The 14,416-nt window shown below is 37.4% G+C and overlaps 1 protein-coding gene across 9 annotated transcripts in view; it reads left to right on the top strand.

Annotated features, from left to right (window-relative positions):
- STEAP4 (STEAP4 metalloreductase) overlaps positions 1–14,416 on the top strand; it is a 36,636-nt gene that overhangs the window by 1,068 nt on the left and 21,152 nt on the right. The gene's annotated exons all lie outside the window — the stretch shown is intronic.

Below are 14,416 nucleotides of genomic sequence, written 5' to 3'. Positions count from 1 at the left end.
GTTGGGGAGCATCTCTTCCCACACAAGTATCTTAGACTTCTACCACATTTATCATTCAGAGAACACTCTCAGCTTTCAAAACCATTCTTCAGCCGTGCTATGTGAGAATGTCCTATTCCCTATAAATGGCAGTCATATAAATGTCACTCACATGAAAGAACATTTTTTCTGATACAGTAGGTGTAATTTTAAAAAATGGCACATTTATTTGAAGCAGTAACTTTTTTGAGATATGGCCTTTTGCAAGGCCCCTAGTTTTGCAGAATGCTGTGATTTAGCACAGAATGAAAATTCCACCTGCGTGTATCCTACCTGCATGGCAAACATTGCCAACCCAGAAAACAGGATGAAGCTTTCCCCTATTTATCAGGCTCCGAGGTTGTAAGGTAAACGGTACATGTGTATAGAGAAATTAGGTCATAGCACTTTCTCTACTGGCAACAGTAATAGTCCTGCTGAAGTTCACATAGAAAATTCAGGTTCAGAAACCGATGTGTACCAGACCCGACCCCTAACTTGAGAATAATTTCCTGACTCCTGCCTTGTTTAAACTTGCTAACTGCTGTTAGAAGTAACCAAATAAATTTTGATAAGCCTGGTAATAGATTGAAAACCCTGAGCCTTGAGCCTTGTTCTGAACAGTTTTAAGAAAAATAGATGTGTATGTCATAGAATTTCAAAATTGAAGCAACCCTGGGCAGTCACTCTGCTCTTCCCTGTCTCCTAAAGGACCACCCCTGGTCAACTACCATTAATGCCATTACTAAAACGACATAAATTCTCCTTTTAAAGTCTCCCAAGTAGCTGATTCTGCAGTCTCCCACAGAAACACAATCCAACGCTTCGTGATCCTCACCATCTGGTTCTCTTTATAAATCATTTGGATCTTTTGTCAACTGCTATTTAAAGATCATTTCCTTTTAAAATCTTAAGAAGGCTAATAAGCTATTGTCAAATATATGTACCTAATCACCCTTCAAACTTGAAGACTTGCTAGGGTACCTTGTAGTTCATTTCCTCTGGGTTGTCCTCCAAGAAGGAGGTCATTTGCTAAGTGCCTGCACCCCCATCTATCTATAATTCTTACTGTAAGATTCTACACAGGCTATGAATAATGTAGTTTTCTGGGTGGGAGGTTTTTTGTGTTTGTTTGTTTGTTTGTTTGTTTTTGAAGTTCTAGTCCTCCAGAAATAAGAAATAAGATTTTACAAAGACAAGAGATCTGAACTCACCTATTTGACTGTTCTTTGTAAATCCAAAGAAAATGAGTCATTAGTTAATGATGAAGACTTTCTGAACAGTTTTGCATGATGTGTCAAACCTACTCAAGATATTCTGAATGACTTTTAGGACATTTCCAAAATGATCTGAATTAGCACTTGTTCTTTTGTTGACAAGAAATCAGTCCTGGGTGTGCCTGGGTGGCTCAGTCTTTAAGCATCTGCCTTCAGCTCAGGACATGATCCTGGATCCCTGGGATCGAGCCCCCACATCAGGCTCCTCTGCTGGGAGCCTGCTTCTTCCTCGCCCACTGCCCCTGCTTGTGTTCCCTCTCTCCCTGGCTGTCTTTCTCTCTGTCAAATAAATAAAATCTTAGAAAGAAAGAAAGAAAAAGAAAGAAAGAAAGAAAGAAAGAAAGAAAGAAAGAAAGAAAAGAAAGGGAAAGGAAAGGAAAGGAAAGGAAAGGAAAGGAAAGGAAAGGAAAGAAAGAAAGAAAGGAAAAAAAAGAAAAGAAAAGAAAAGAAAAAAAGAAAAGAAAAGAAAAGAAAAGAAAAGAAAAGAAAAGAAAAGAAAAAAGAAAAGAGAAGAGAAGAGAAGAAATCAGTCCTGGAAGGAATAAAGCCAAGTAACTAGCTAAAGGATAATTAATGCTTAAAACAATGCATGATAAGAAAACATACCAGACCTATACACAAAAACAATTTGTTCTTCCAAAATCATAAAAAAAGAGAGAACAAAGAATTCTTATACTGTTTGAAGATCATCTTTCAGAAATATATCACTACCAAAAAAAAAAAAGGTACTATTCTACTAGAAGTATTTCCACTCTAACTAGGCAGGACATTGACATTCTGATTCAAATGCTTCTCCACAATGTCCCAGAAGAGTCTGTTACACCACGTGTGAGAGTTCTTACCACACTGTACTTTTGATGGCCACAGATTTCTGAAAACTTCTTTTGAGAGAAATATATTTCTTTTAAATGTAGACTGTATGAGCAATCCTAATGTCAGACTGAAGTAAAGTCCACTTTTCATCTTAAAAGGAAAAAAAAATGTGTGCAAAGGCCAATTTGAAAAGTTAGGAACTATAATTTTGGGGGAAAAAAAAGAAACCTAAGAGGTAGCAATATAACTATATATCAGGTCTTATAGAAGGTTATTAGAACACAAACTAGGTACTCTCTTTTGCCTCAGCTCCAAATACTGAAGGGAGAAAAATAGCAGGGGCTCCAGTCAGGTGGTCAATGACGATGGCACCAATGCTGGGAATACAAGGGGGCAATTAACGGTCCACACTAATCATGCATGTTTCATCTAGACCTGCTCTTTTTACAGAGTATGGAAAGAGCTTTGAGCACAGGTTAAACAATGGCTGAAGCCATTCTGCACAGACGGTATACTTTCTCGTCCTGTTTCCCACATAAATTCGTGCCCATTCTTTAACGTGGGGAGCACTGTGCACCTTCCTATGCTTCGGTCCTTACACATCGCATTACAGCAGTTTGATTCTGTTTCTACATCATCCCCAAGCCTGGAGCACAACACAGTGCCCAGCACAGAGTCTGTTCAAAAAGTTTACTGAAAACATGAAACCCTACCAAGACATTGATCAAAATGATTTTGGTTTTTGGAATATGCAAACCCTTATGGATGTAGCAGGTTATGAGCCCAGATGCCCCGGGCACTGTATTACTTAAGGTCAAAGTGTCCAGATTTCGACTACTTGCCATTTGAGGAGAAGTATGAGCTTGCTGTGTCCTGTACAGTACATATAAAACAAATAGTGGGAATGATTATAAGTATTTTTTAAAAGAAAGAAGAAATGGCAAGAACCTTGGTGTTTCTTTTCATTAACCTTTATTTTAGTAGCCTTATTATGTTGCTATACTGGGTAAGTTTCATAAAAAAAATTGTAACTATAATACTTTAGAGTCTAATTCATTTTAAAGAGTGATATAATATGATTAAGGCATTTAACTGAGGTCATGAAAATTGGAATATTGAATTTTAAAGGTTTTAATTAGTTTAACTTAAGTAAAATACGTTAGCCTTTCGTTAATACCTGAAAGCATGTCATAAAATATAAAGCCTAGTGAACAGTTCAAAAGAATTAAGTTATAGCAAGAAATTCTTATACAAAAAAAAAAAAAAAAAAGATTATGCTGCCAGTTATTTCTTCATAGGAAAGGAAGGGATGTTGAGGAGAAAGCAGCTCACAGGTTGGTAAATCGTTCTGTTCAGTTAATGATGAAAGGTGCCAGTTGCCTTTGGTTTTCCCAGACTGTGATCCCCAATTATGCATTCTTGAGGCATATCTGGAAAATGGGAAGGTATGTGTTTGGGGATGGCAGTACACAAAGAGGCCCCTGTCTCTATCTCCCTGAGGGAAGCAGGAGCCTAGAAGGATCAGATTCACAGCCAGCATTGTGTTCATTCCATGTGTGGGGCGGAGAGGGTGTAGGCCCTTTGCTGGGGTAAGAGGGAGCGAACACGGACCCTGTTTTCATTAAAGCCCCTTCCGAGAAGGGAGGTCCCTAGGAAAGAGATTTAGGCCTAAGTTGCAAACAGGACTGGAAAAGTGTATCATACTATCGGCCAAATTATTTTCCCATTTCCCTGGTCACATGCCATTCTTGGGGAGAGGAAATGAGAAGGAGGGAAAGAAGTAGAGTGCTGGTAAATGGTTCTCTAAGGAAAAAAAAAAGTCCTGATTTATAGCATTGCTGATCTCCATGATGTGGAAACTCCCACCATGGCTGATTTCAAGCCCTTACCTGGCAAGCCAACCTCTAGCCAAACCATTGAAAAGAGCTGAGACTGAAAACCAAGGAATTTAAAGGAAGGAGCTCTCTCATTAAAAACAAATATCTATCAACTAGCACAGCTCTCAAGCGTGTATATCAGAATATAACAAGGAAGAGGAAGGGAGTTTCAAGAGCACTTTGTTCCCTGGGGTAAGACAAGGAATGGCTGCAAGGCCAGATCCTGCCCTGAAGCTCAAGCTGATGGGTCTTGGCAAACATTAGAGGCACTATGGCCACTGGGGAGTCCTTGCCTCTGAGAGCCAGCTTAGAAATAGAAAATGATACCCCAAAGATGAAGGAGACTATATTCCTAAGAATGCGTAAATCGCTCCCAGGAGATCTCTTTTTTTTTTTTTTTTAAGATTTATTTATCTATTGAGAGAGAAAGTATGTGCATTCACGAGCCGGGGGAGGGGCAGAGGAAGAGAGAAAGACTCTCTAGCAGACTCCATGCTGAGCACAGAGCCCAAGGGGGGCGGGCAGACTTGATTGCAAGACCCTGAGATCATGACCCAAGCAGAAACCAAGAGTTGGACACTCAACCAACTGAGCCACCCAGGTGCCCCACCCCCAGGAGATTTCTAATAAATGGTAAGTAGATAATATGAAGCAGAATGGGGATTCATCAGCAGGGACTTCGGAGTGGGATCAGATCCACAGAAAAACTCCTCTACCCCCAAACTTATTTAGCAATTATCAATATTCATATAATTCTTAGTGGCCTCTATATGAAGATAAATGACTATTCGTAGGAAATTTACTGAAATAAAGTTTATTCAAAATTGAAATGATCAGGGGCACCTGGGTGGCTCAGTTGGTTAAGTCTGCCTTAGGCTCAGGTCATGATCTCCAGGTCCTGGGATGGAGCCCCCAGTAAGGCTCCCTGCTCAGCGGGGAGTCTGCGTCTCTCTCTCCCTCTGCCCCTCTCCCCTGCTGGTGGTCTCTCTGTCATGTGCACTCTCTCTTACTCTCTCAAATAAATCAATAAAATCTTCAATACCAAAAAAAAAGTGGAAATGATCAAATCTCTTGCTGAATATCTCTGGCCACAGTAGTCCTAGAAAAAGCAAAATCCACTAACTGACAAACTGACACTAAATATTAAGTGGCCTATTGCAAACACCAAATTATCCAATAAGCAAATGCTCACGTAGTATGTACAAGCCAAATGCCACATAATCAGTGAGATAGAGTTGTTTTTCTGGTGGTGGCAGCCCAGGTTCTGTCCTGATGCTGAATCTTTGGTGAACTACAGATTCCTAAGAAGTTGTTCTGCATTTAGAAGGTAAATAGAAGTCAAGGCAAATTAACTCAGACAACACTGAATTCCTGACCTTGTTGTCATGAGCCCCAGGCTTTAATCAAATGAACAAACCAACATAGTCAGTGGATAATGAACCTACATGATAAAATTTTTGGCCAGGGAATCAGAGTACAATCTTCATTCATCTATCTTAACAGATGCAGCTGAGATAGAAATATGAAAACACGTATTAATAAGATTTTTGAATAAACTAGAATTTCACAAAGACCTTACATTAAAAATAAATAATTTTTCTTTTAAAGTACAATTAAAATAGATAACAGAGATCTGCATCTCCTTGTTGTCTTGGAAATTCATTGGGTGGCAGTGAAATGTTACTACCAGAATCATTGTACTTATAGCACAGGCCGTACCTAGTTCTATTTATTAGCAATTCCTGAGGAAATATATGTCCCTATAGAACATTAATGCAAAGGTTAGATTTAGTTATGCTCTTGTGACCTGATCAAACCGTACAAGTTAAGACTAGAGTTTCCTTTTGTATTATTCTATCTGCTTGCATAAAAATGAATCATCAGTAAACTTGGTTGCTATGAGATAAATAACATTTTCTTACAAAACAATTGATATAATTTACCAGTTTTTCAGCAACCAATCTGCAGTTGGCTGGTTATTTAGGTTAAATGCATTAGATGCTAGATATGTTAGTCTGTGACTATTACTAACAGAGGTACTTCTAATACAAAGGTTAAAATAAATATACTATTATATTTTCAAAAAACATATGGACACTGAAGACTGAATGTCAAAATAAAAGAATTAGTAGATATATCCATTGATTATAGACATATTACATTTTTCATAAACCGCAATCAGAGGTCTTTTTTAAGCCAAGGTCTTCTGCTTTTGCTGCAATAATATATACCTGTCAGAAAAGGATATGGGCTTAATGTGAATATGCTTGCTTTCTCTGAAGAACCTTGATCTTACTAAGTATAGAAATAGCTCAGCGAATAAATTGGAGGGGTTCATGTGTTAGTGGAAGGTTTTAAATTTTTAAAAATATTTTTTGCTTTCCATTTGTCCCTGGGATATATTAAAACAAATGTTCTAATCACAGAAAGACTGGCAGAGTTGCAGAACTCCCTCCTGCCCCTATGCCTTGTAATGAAAGGAAATATTTGATGGATGGGCTTCAGCTCATTACAAATATGTTGTCAAGTCATGTAGGGCTCTCAGGTTGAAATTCAGAAGGAATAATAAAACAGAAGGAAGGATTAAAAAAAAAAAGTCCCTATTTACAGGCCTCAAATTAAAATGAAAAATCGTGTCACATCTTATAGAGTTTAAAAGCGTTATTTGTATTCTAACTCCCCAGAAGGGGCCAACCAGGATCACTGGATTTGTGTCCTACAGCCGCCGTGGAAGCGTGTGCATCCAGTGGGGATACTATCTGTGGAAGAATTCAACATGTAGGATAAACAATCATTTCAGAATTCAAAGCTGAATTCTTAAGTGGGGAATATCTTTAATAATGATTTCATCCAAATGATAAAGCAGGGAGTGTGCAGCCCTCTGTGAGAGTTGGTATTCAGGAGTACTCTAGGAGATCGGTGGGGGGATTTGATCCAATGGACTTTGTGCCTCATGGAGAAGAACTTGTCAGGATTTCCTTGAGACAGTTACAGAGTGAAGCCTCCCTGCAGTCTGACACCAAGCCCAGTCTGGCTCCCTTGATCCTCTTCCCTGTGAGGCTACACACTCATTCTTGCCTCTGGTTTTCATAAAAATAGGAATTCTAACCTCTCAGACTCAGCCGATAACTATTTCACAGGAAAAGTTGTTGTAAAGCCGGTAAAACATTCCTGCCACCCCCCCCATAACCTCATCAACACCCTGCTTTCTTCTCTGCCTTTTCTGTCCCCACCGTCCCTCTCCAAAAAAGATAGGCTTATCTTTTTTCATTTGCAGTGGTTCTCAGTCCTGAGTGCTCCTTAGAATTGCTTGCTTGTTTGGGTTGGGGTTTTCATTGTTTTCTTTGGTTTTTTGGTTTTTAAAATACAGATGTCTGGGGTCTACCTCAGACCAACTGATTCAGAATCTTATGGGGTGGTGTCCTAGCATTTAATATCTACCTACCTGATTTTAATGTGTGACCAGGGAAGAGAACCACTGTAGCAGGCCATAAACTGAAAGCTAACAGGCAATGGTTCACAATCTTGACTCAACAAAATTATCACAATCTTGACTCACAAGATTTTTGTGGGGGGGGGGGAATGCCTGGGCTCTACCCTAGACCAGTTGATTGAGACTCTCCAAGAGTTTGGTCATCTATATTTTATAAAAGTTCTCTATGTGATTCTAATGTGCACCAGGGTTGAGAACCATTGGTTTCCAGTGTAACCCTTTGTGGTTGTATTTGCATCTTATAACCTTAGTGATTCTAAGAAGTTGCTTTGATGGTAGAACAAAAGTCTGGAAAGAGTGCCAGGAAGACATCTGTCTGTCTGTCTGTCTGTCGGTACCACCATCATGGCTCCTCTCCCTGCATTCCCACCCAGACCAAAATTCTATAAGTGGGTTCTTCTTTGCCTACTTATAGTTCTTTATGGTTCCCACCACACTATTTCTATTACCTGAAATTGTGTGTTGTGATGATAGTTTTGTCTCTATAGTCCTTTTCATGATTACTGCTAAACTTTTTTAGAGAAGCTTTTTTTTTTGCATTTTTAGTTTGTATAAATATGTAAAATTGGGTAAGCTGAAAAACAAATAATACTATACTGTGTATAACTAAGATTGAATCTTTCTATACAAGAATTTACCTTAATTTGTATTTTCTATAAATTTCTCAGAATAAAAGATATAAGAGGATTCATGAAGCTTAATATTTCCTTTCCGGTCTATCTGCATCTGAGAGAGAGGGGAAGATTTTCTTTCCTCTTCCCATTTTTACAAATGGTCTTATATTCATAAGTATTTACATATTTTCCTCTTCACTCTGTGAAGAGGAGAAACAAATGGCCTGTTTTCCAAAAGAAAGGCAAGAATGTGCCCACCTCTTAGAAGTGGCATGGTTGGGTTGTTGATTCCTGTTCTACTTACTAAGAGGAATGAAGAATAGGATCTATTCCAGGGCAAAGAAAGGGGAGAAAGGTCAATTTGCCCCTGGCTGCTAATACACAAGGGACTTAAAAATTTTATTTTGATGTATTCTCCAAATGAGGGCTATGCATATACAAAAATATACTGTCTTAGGATGAAAAGAAGTCCATTATAAAACTTTAGATTCGTATCTATTTATCAGATAACTGTACACTGCTATTATGCTTTAACGTGAATTAATATCGTAACACAGACTGTGATTATCTCCTAAACAAACCAAATAGGTTGCATCGTATTTTTGGAATATGCCAAAACCCACTGATTTGTTAAGTATAAGCATTTAAAATATACAATTTTAGCTATGGACAAGATTATCTTAAAACCTACACTGAAATGCAAAGGAACTAGAATATCTAAAACAATTCTGAAAATTAAAAAAATAATAAAGTGGTAGAATCAGTCTACCTAATTTTAAGTCATCAAAACTGTGTAGAATTGGCAGAGGGTAGACACATTGATCAATGGAACAGAATAGAGAGCCCAGAAATAGAGCCACACGTGCAGACGACTGATTTTCGACAAAGGTACAAAAGCAATTCAATGAAAGAAGGATGGTCTTTAAAACAACTGATAAGGAAGTAATTAGATATTCACAGGCAAAAAAAAAAATGAACTTGGCTCAAGCCTCAGACTTTATACAAAAATTAACTAAAAATGGATAATGGATTTAAATGTAAAATATAAAACTATCAAGTTTTGAGGAAAAAGTATTCAGGACCAAAGGCTAAGTGAAGAATTCCTAGATATGAAATGAAAAGCACAATCCATGAAAGAAAAAAAGCAATATATAAAATTTAATCAAAATTAAACACTTCTGCTCTGTCAATAGCCCTGTTAGGATGATGAAAATACAAGCTACAGAGCTGGAGGAAATATTTGAAGACCACATATCTGACAAAGAACTCATATCTAGAATATATAAAAATTCAACAGTGAAAAAACAAAACTCCAAGTAGAAAATGTCAGAAGACAAGATGACTTTTCACCAAACAGGGCATATAGTTAACAAATAAGCAACTGAGGAAGTCCATACAGTGGACCGCTACTGGACAATAAAAAGGAACCAACTGATAGGCTTACAACTTGGATGGATCTCAAAGGCATTATGTGAAGTGAAAAAAAAAAAGCCATTTTTGTGAAAAGATCACATTTTGTGTGATTTTATTTATAAAACATTCCCAAAATGACAAAATTATAGATTTAGAGAACAGATGGATAGCTTCCAGGGGTTAGGAGAGCAGAGAAGAGGGTAAGTATGACAATCACAGGGTGGCACCCTGTATCCTGATTGCCCCAGTGGAGCCATGGACCTACTTATGGGATAAAATGACATAGAACTATCTGCACACGTTACACCAATGTCAGGTTCCCAGTTTCGATATCTCTCTATAGCTATGTGCAATGTAACCATGAGAACAAATGAAGGATGCACAGGAACCTCTTGTTTATCTCTACGACTTCCTCTGCATCTATAATTATTTTAAATAAAATGAGTATTTTGTTAGTAGCATTGATGTGTTAAGTATAAACATTTAAAATATGCAATTTTTGTTATCTTGTTTGGACATTTCCATGTTTTTAATACACTAGAAATCTCTTAAATTGGGAGTGGCCGGGACCTCTAATCTCTGACCTCTGGGAGGTGATAGAAGTAAACCGCAAAAGCCAGACAAGCGCTAACATCCTCAAAGGATGCTTCGTTGGAATATCCCAGAAGAATGCCGCCTCAGGTTCCCCAGGCCTGGGGTGGGATCTGCAGACTGATGGGTGGGATCTACATGACCCACACCTGCTTCCCCCTCTTACGCCCCTCACACACGTGCACACACATACACACACACACACACACACACACACACACACGCGCGCTTCTCTTGCTGCTGCTCCCATGGCACTTCAAGCTCATCTTTGCCATCTTTGCATCTGTACTGTTGGTTACCAACTTCTTAATCTATATGAACACCCAGTGCGATCACTTTACCTATCTTGACCCCCCTCTCGAGGAGCCTCTCTGGGAGATGCAAAATCGGTCCTGGAGATTTTCCAATCCAGGCAGTATTCTTGTTGTGTTTCCTGTTACAGAACTGAGGTCTGTAAAGAGCAGAAGGAAAAAAATCACCATGTTATGTTTTAACTATCTGAACCCCCCCTCTCCCTTAATAATTGCTTCCTGTGTTCCACCTTTCTTATTTTCTTTATTCCTTCCTTCTATGTCTAAGAGTAAAATAAGATTAGGAAACTTTTTAAGTCATTGCATAAGAAATCTTACTCCTTCCATAAATCCATGTTTACACATAGGAGCTATTCTGAATTACAAATAGTCTGAAATAGGCGTAACTTCCTTCTTTATATAGTACATACTGTAAAACGAACACTCAGCTTGATCTCCCTTGTGGTTTCAATTATGCATACATCTCATTTTTATGAACTCCTATTATTAGAATTTTTTTCCAAGAGTTCAGAATGAAATTCTTCCAAACAATGACTAACTTTTTATTTTTGACATGTAATTTCATCATCCCAGTTATGGGAACCTGAGGTCTGATCATTTTTCTTTTTCTAGAAAAAATAATAATAATCAAAATGTTGCATTATCCTGGGTTGATTTGTAAGCAGAGCCAGTGACAAAGGTTTGCATGCAGATAGTTTACCAGGGAAGTGATTCCAAGGAGCAGGAGTGAGGGGCAAGGGGCATAAACCAGGAGCGTGAGAAAGATCGAAGGAGAGAACATTAAGTTGGCCACCCACCCCTACAGAGGAGTGGTGCTCTATTCCACTAGGACTTTCTGAGGAGCCTTATAAAATGTATCAGAACTGAGTGCCAGAAGATGAAAGGTAAGCACTTATTCACGGAGTCCCAACCCCCATTGGCTATGGTAGCCCCATGGGTCATACATACATGAATGCAAAGCGGGTACAGGTATCAGAGAGGCCTCAGGAAAATAATCAGGAGATGCGAGATGTGGGTCCCCAAAGCGAGCTTCTGTTAGGCAGTGGAAGTTCAGCAGAGCTCCATTACTGCCCAATAACTAGAAATAGAACCCAGAGGATTTGAAGAGGAGCTCAAGATGTGGCCAACACAATTATCAACCGTAGAACTTCTATAATTTGATAAGGAGTAATTAATTGCCTAATGGAATGACTATATTTCTTTCTAAGTCAATCAGTGATATTTTAATTTCTCCTTACTGTCTTTGTATCTACAATTTGCCCAGTGATGTCTCTGAAAGTTTAAGAAAGTGAAAATAATTTCAATGGTTGATGTAAGAGCCCAAGTGTGTTACACTGGATTGCCAAGCTGAATTTTAAGAGAGAAATATAAAATGAGTAAGAATTACAAATGAGAGAAATTCACACTTGACCTATTTATACATTTGTGTTTTAATAAACTCATGTTCTAAGCCATTTCATATAGGGTTTTATTTATAAGAAATAAGAGGGGAAAGCAGAAACTTCTTAAGAATTATTGAATGCTATTTCAGATAAATTTTATATATTTCCAATAATCAATTATAGAAGCATAATTAACCCTTAATTTATAGAATTTATATAAAGGTTACATTAATTAGTTAATCAATAGATTGGAAAATAGAAAATCACTAGATTATTTGAATAATCTGTTAATGATAGCCAATTTACTGAGCATTTACTATGTCTCAAGAACTGTTTTAAGATACATTAATTCATGGGGCACCTGGGTGGCTCATTCAGTTAAGCATCTGACTCTTGATTTTGGCTCAGGTCATGATCTCAGGATTGTGAGATCCAGCCTCTCATGGGGCTCCACGCTGGATGTGGAGCCTGCCTGGGATTCTCTCTCCCCCCCCAACCCCGCACCATCTCCCTTTTTTTTTCTCTCTCTCTCTCCCTCCCTAAGAAAAAAATAGATACATTAATTCATTTAATCCTCACAAAGTCTCCAAAATAGGTACTATCAATCTTTCATTTGAAAGATGATGAAACTGAGACACCAAGAGTTTGAGTAACTTACCCAAGCTGATAGTGCTAAGAGTTGGAACAAAAAAATAGTGCTGTTTAGTTAATATCTCCATTTTTTTTAAAGTTTATGACAGGTTAGAATAAATTAAGGTAGTAGCCAAATTGTCAAAATAGAGTCTGGAATCACTCTCTCTTTGCAATGATTAACATAATCCAAGTGAAAATATGTCAATAAAGATATCATCCATCTCATTACAGGACACTGGTAACCTTATCAAATCTGTATTTTGCTTGCAAATGTTCATCTGGATATAAGAGAGAGAAAAATAATATATGAGGGAGAAACACTGTATAAAAAGTGTGAGGATAGCCAGCCAACTGTCATTCTTGGAATACTTTCACCATAATCAAGGCATCATTCACCAGTTTGAGTTCTAATAACTGGTGTTAACTGATTAACAACTTATATTACAAATTTAGCAATTTACATTATAAATTGTTAAACTAGTTTGCATTTGTAGATGCTATGAGGAATTTCCCAAAGGCCCCGCTGTGTTTCCATATGAGAGGCCCTGTATCATCTTCAGGTGCTCCTCCACATATGCTCATGCCCTTCTCTGACTCAGGTTAGGATACCAGTCACCAGCTAGTTCTAAAAATGATTCAGTTGTGGTGATGAATTCAGTTATTCAAAAAGTTTCTGTAGAAGTACAGGGAAGTCTTATATTTCCTGTCCATTTCTTCCAATGACTTCTCATGACCTACAAAGCTCTAAATGGTCTGCTTGTGATAGAGGCACACACCTTTGGGTAAGCTCAGGTAAGAATATAAGTATTTTCCATACGCTGCAATGGAAAGGGCAAATTTCTGAAATCACATTAAAAAGGTGCAAGCTTCCTCTGCTCTTCAATTGGCAGGAAATCCACCATGTAAGAACTGAATAGTGACTACATCTGGTTTAAAATTCCACAGCAAATTCACTGAGGGTTCCTTTAAACCCATTCAGATGAAAGAAGCAATATCTTTACAACATCCTCCCGACTTCTCTCCTTCTCCCTTATTCTTCCCAGGGGTTACGCTTTAATCACTCAACTTCCTCTTCATTATGTGCCCCACACTGTGCCTGGCACACAGAGCAAACAGCTTCTTCCAACATCTACGTTCCATCTTTCTAATATCACTCAACAAATTTCGTCAAGAAGTGCCTAGTCCATCATACTCAGTGCTCTTGTTAGCACCGGGGATGTGTTATTGAACAAACAGACCCAAAAAAGAAAAGAAAGAAAGAAAGGAAAAGGTTAACTGAAAATTTACACTAAATAATAAATGTTATTTAAAATAAATAATTTTTTGAGAAAAATTCATTACTGAAAGGAAAAATAATATTCTCCAAAATAACCTAAATTATCTTATTGGACCGTAGGAACTTTGAGAACTTTTATTTGGTTTGTTTTTAATTTAAATTTCAAAAGCTTTTAAAAAGTAACTCACATGCTTTATAACAGTATTTCAGTTTAGTTTTAACTTGCATTTCTTTTATTTTTGATAAGATTAAGATTTTTTTTACTATGTTATATCAGCTTAAGATGAAAGTCAACTTATATCCTTTGCCTGATTTTCTATTGGGCAATTTTTTTTTTTAATTTGTAGGAGTTAAAAATATTTTTTGCTGTTTGTTGATGATCTGCTGACTTTGCTTAGAGTAGTTTCTGCTTTGCAGGTATTATTTATTTTTATGTAATCACATATATGTAATATATATGACAATTTTTACTTTTAAGTTAGATACTAAATTTTAGGTTGAGAGAGATACTTTGCATTTTTATTTATCCCTCTAGTCTTTAGTGGTTTCAGAGATTTGTGGTATAGGAAAAGGGCCTTTTCCCTCTAAAGTTATAAAAGAATTCTCCATGGTTCCTTCTAGTTTTATTATAGTTTTACTTAAATAGATACATACATACATAACTTAAATTTTAATATATTTTAAGTTTATCTTGGAGGGGAGTATGACATATAGATTC

Source organism: Ailuropoda melanoleuca, chromosome 1 (genome assembly GCF_002007445.2).
Source record: "Ailuropoda melanoleuca isolate Jingjing chromosome 1, ASM200744v2, whole genome shotgun sequence".
In the NCBI taxonomy this organism is placed as follows: Eukaryota; Metazoa; Chordata; class Mammalia; order Carnivora; family Ursidae; genus Ailuropoda; species Ailuropoda melanoleuca.
Note: the sequence above shows the minus strand (reverse complement) of the source record. Positions and strands in the feature narration are given on the sequence as shown.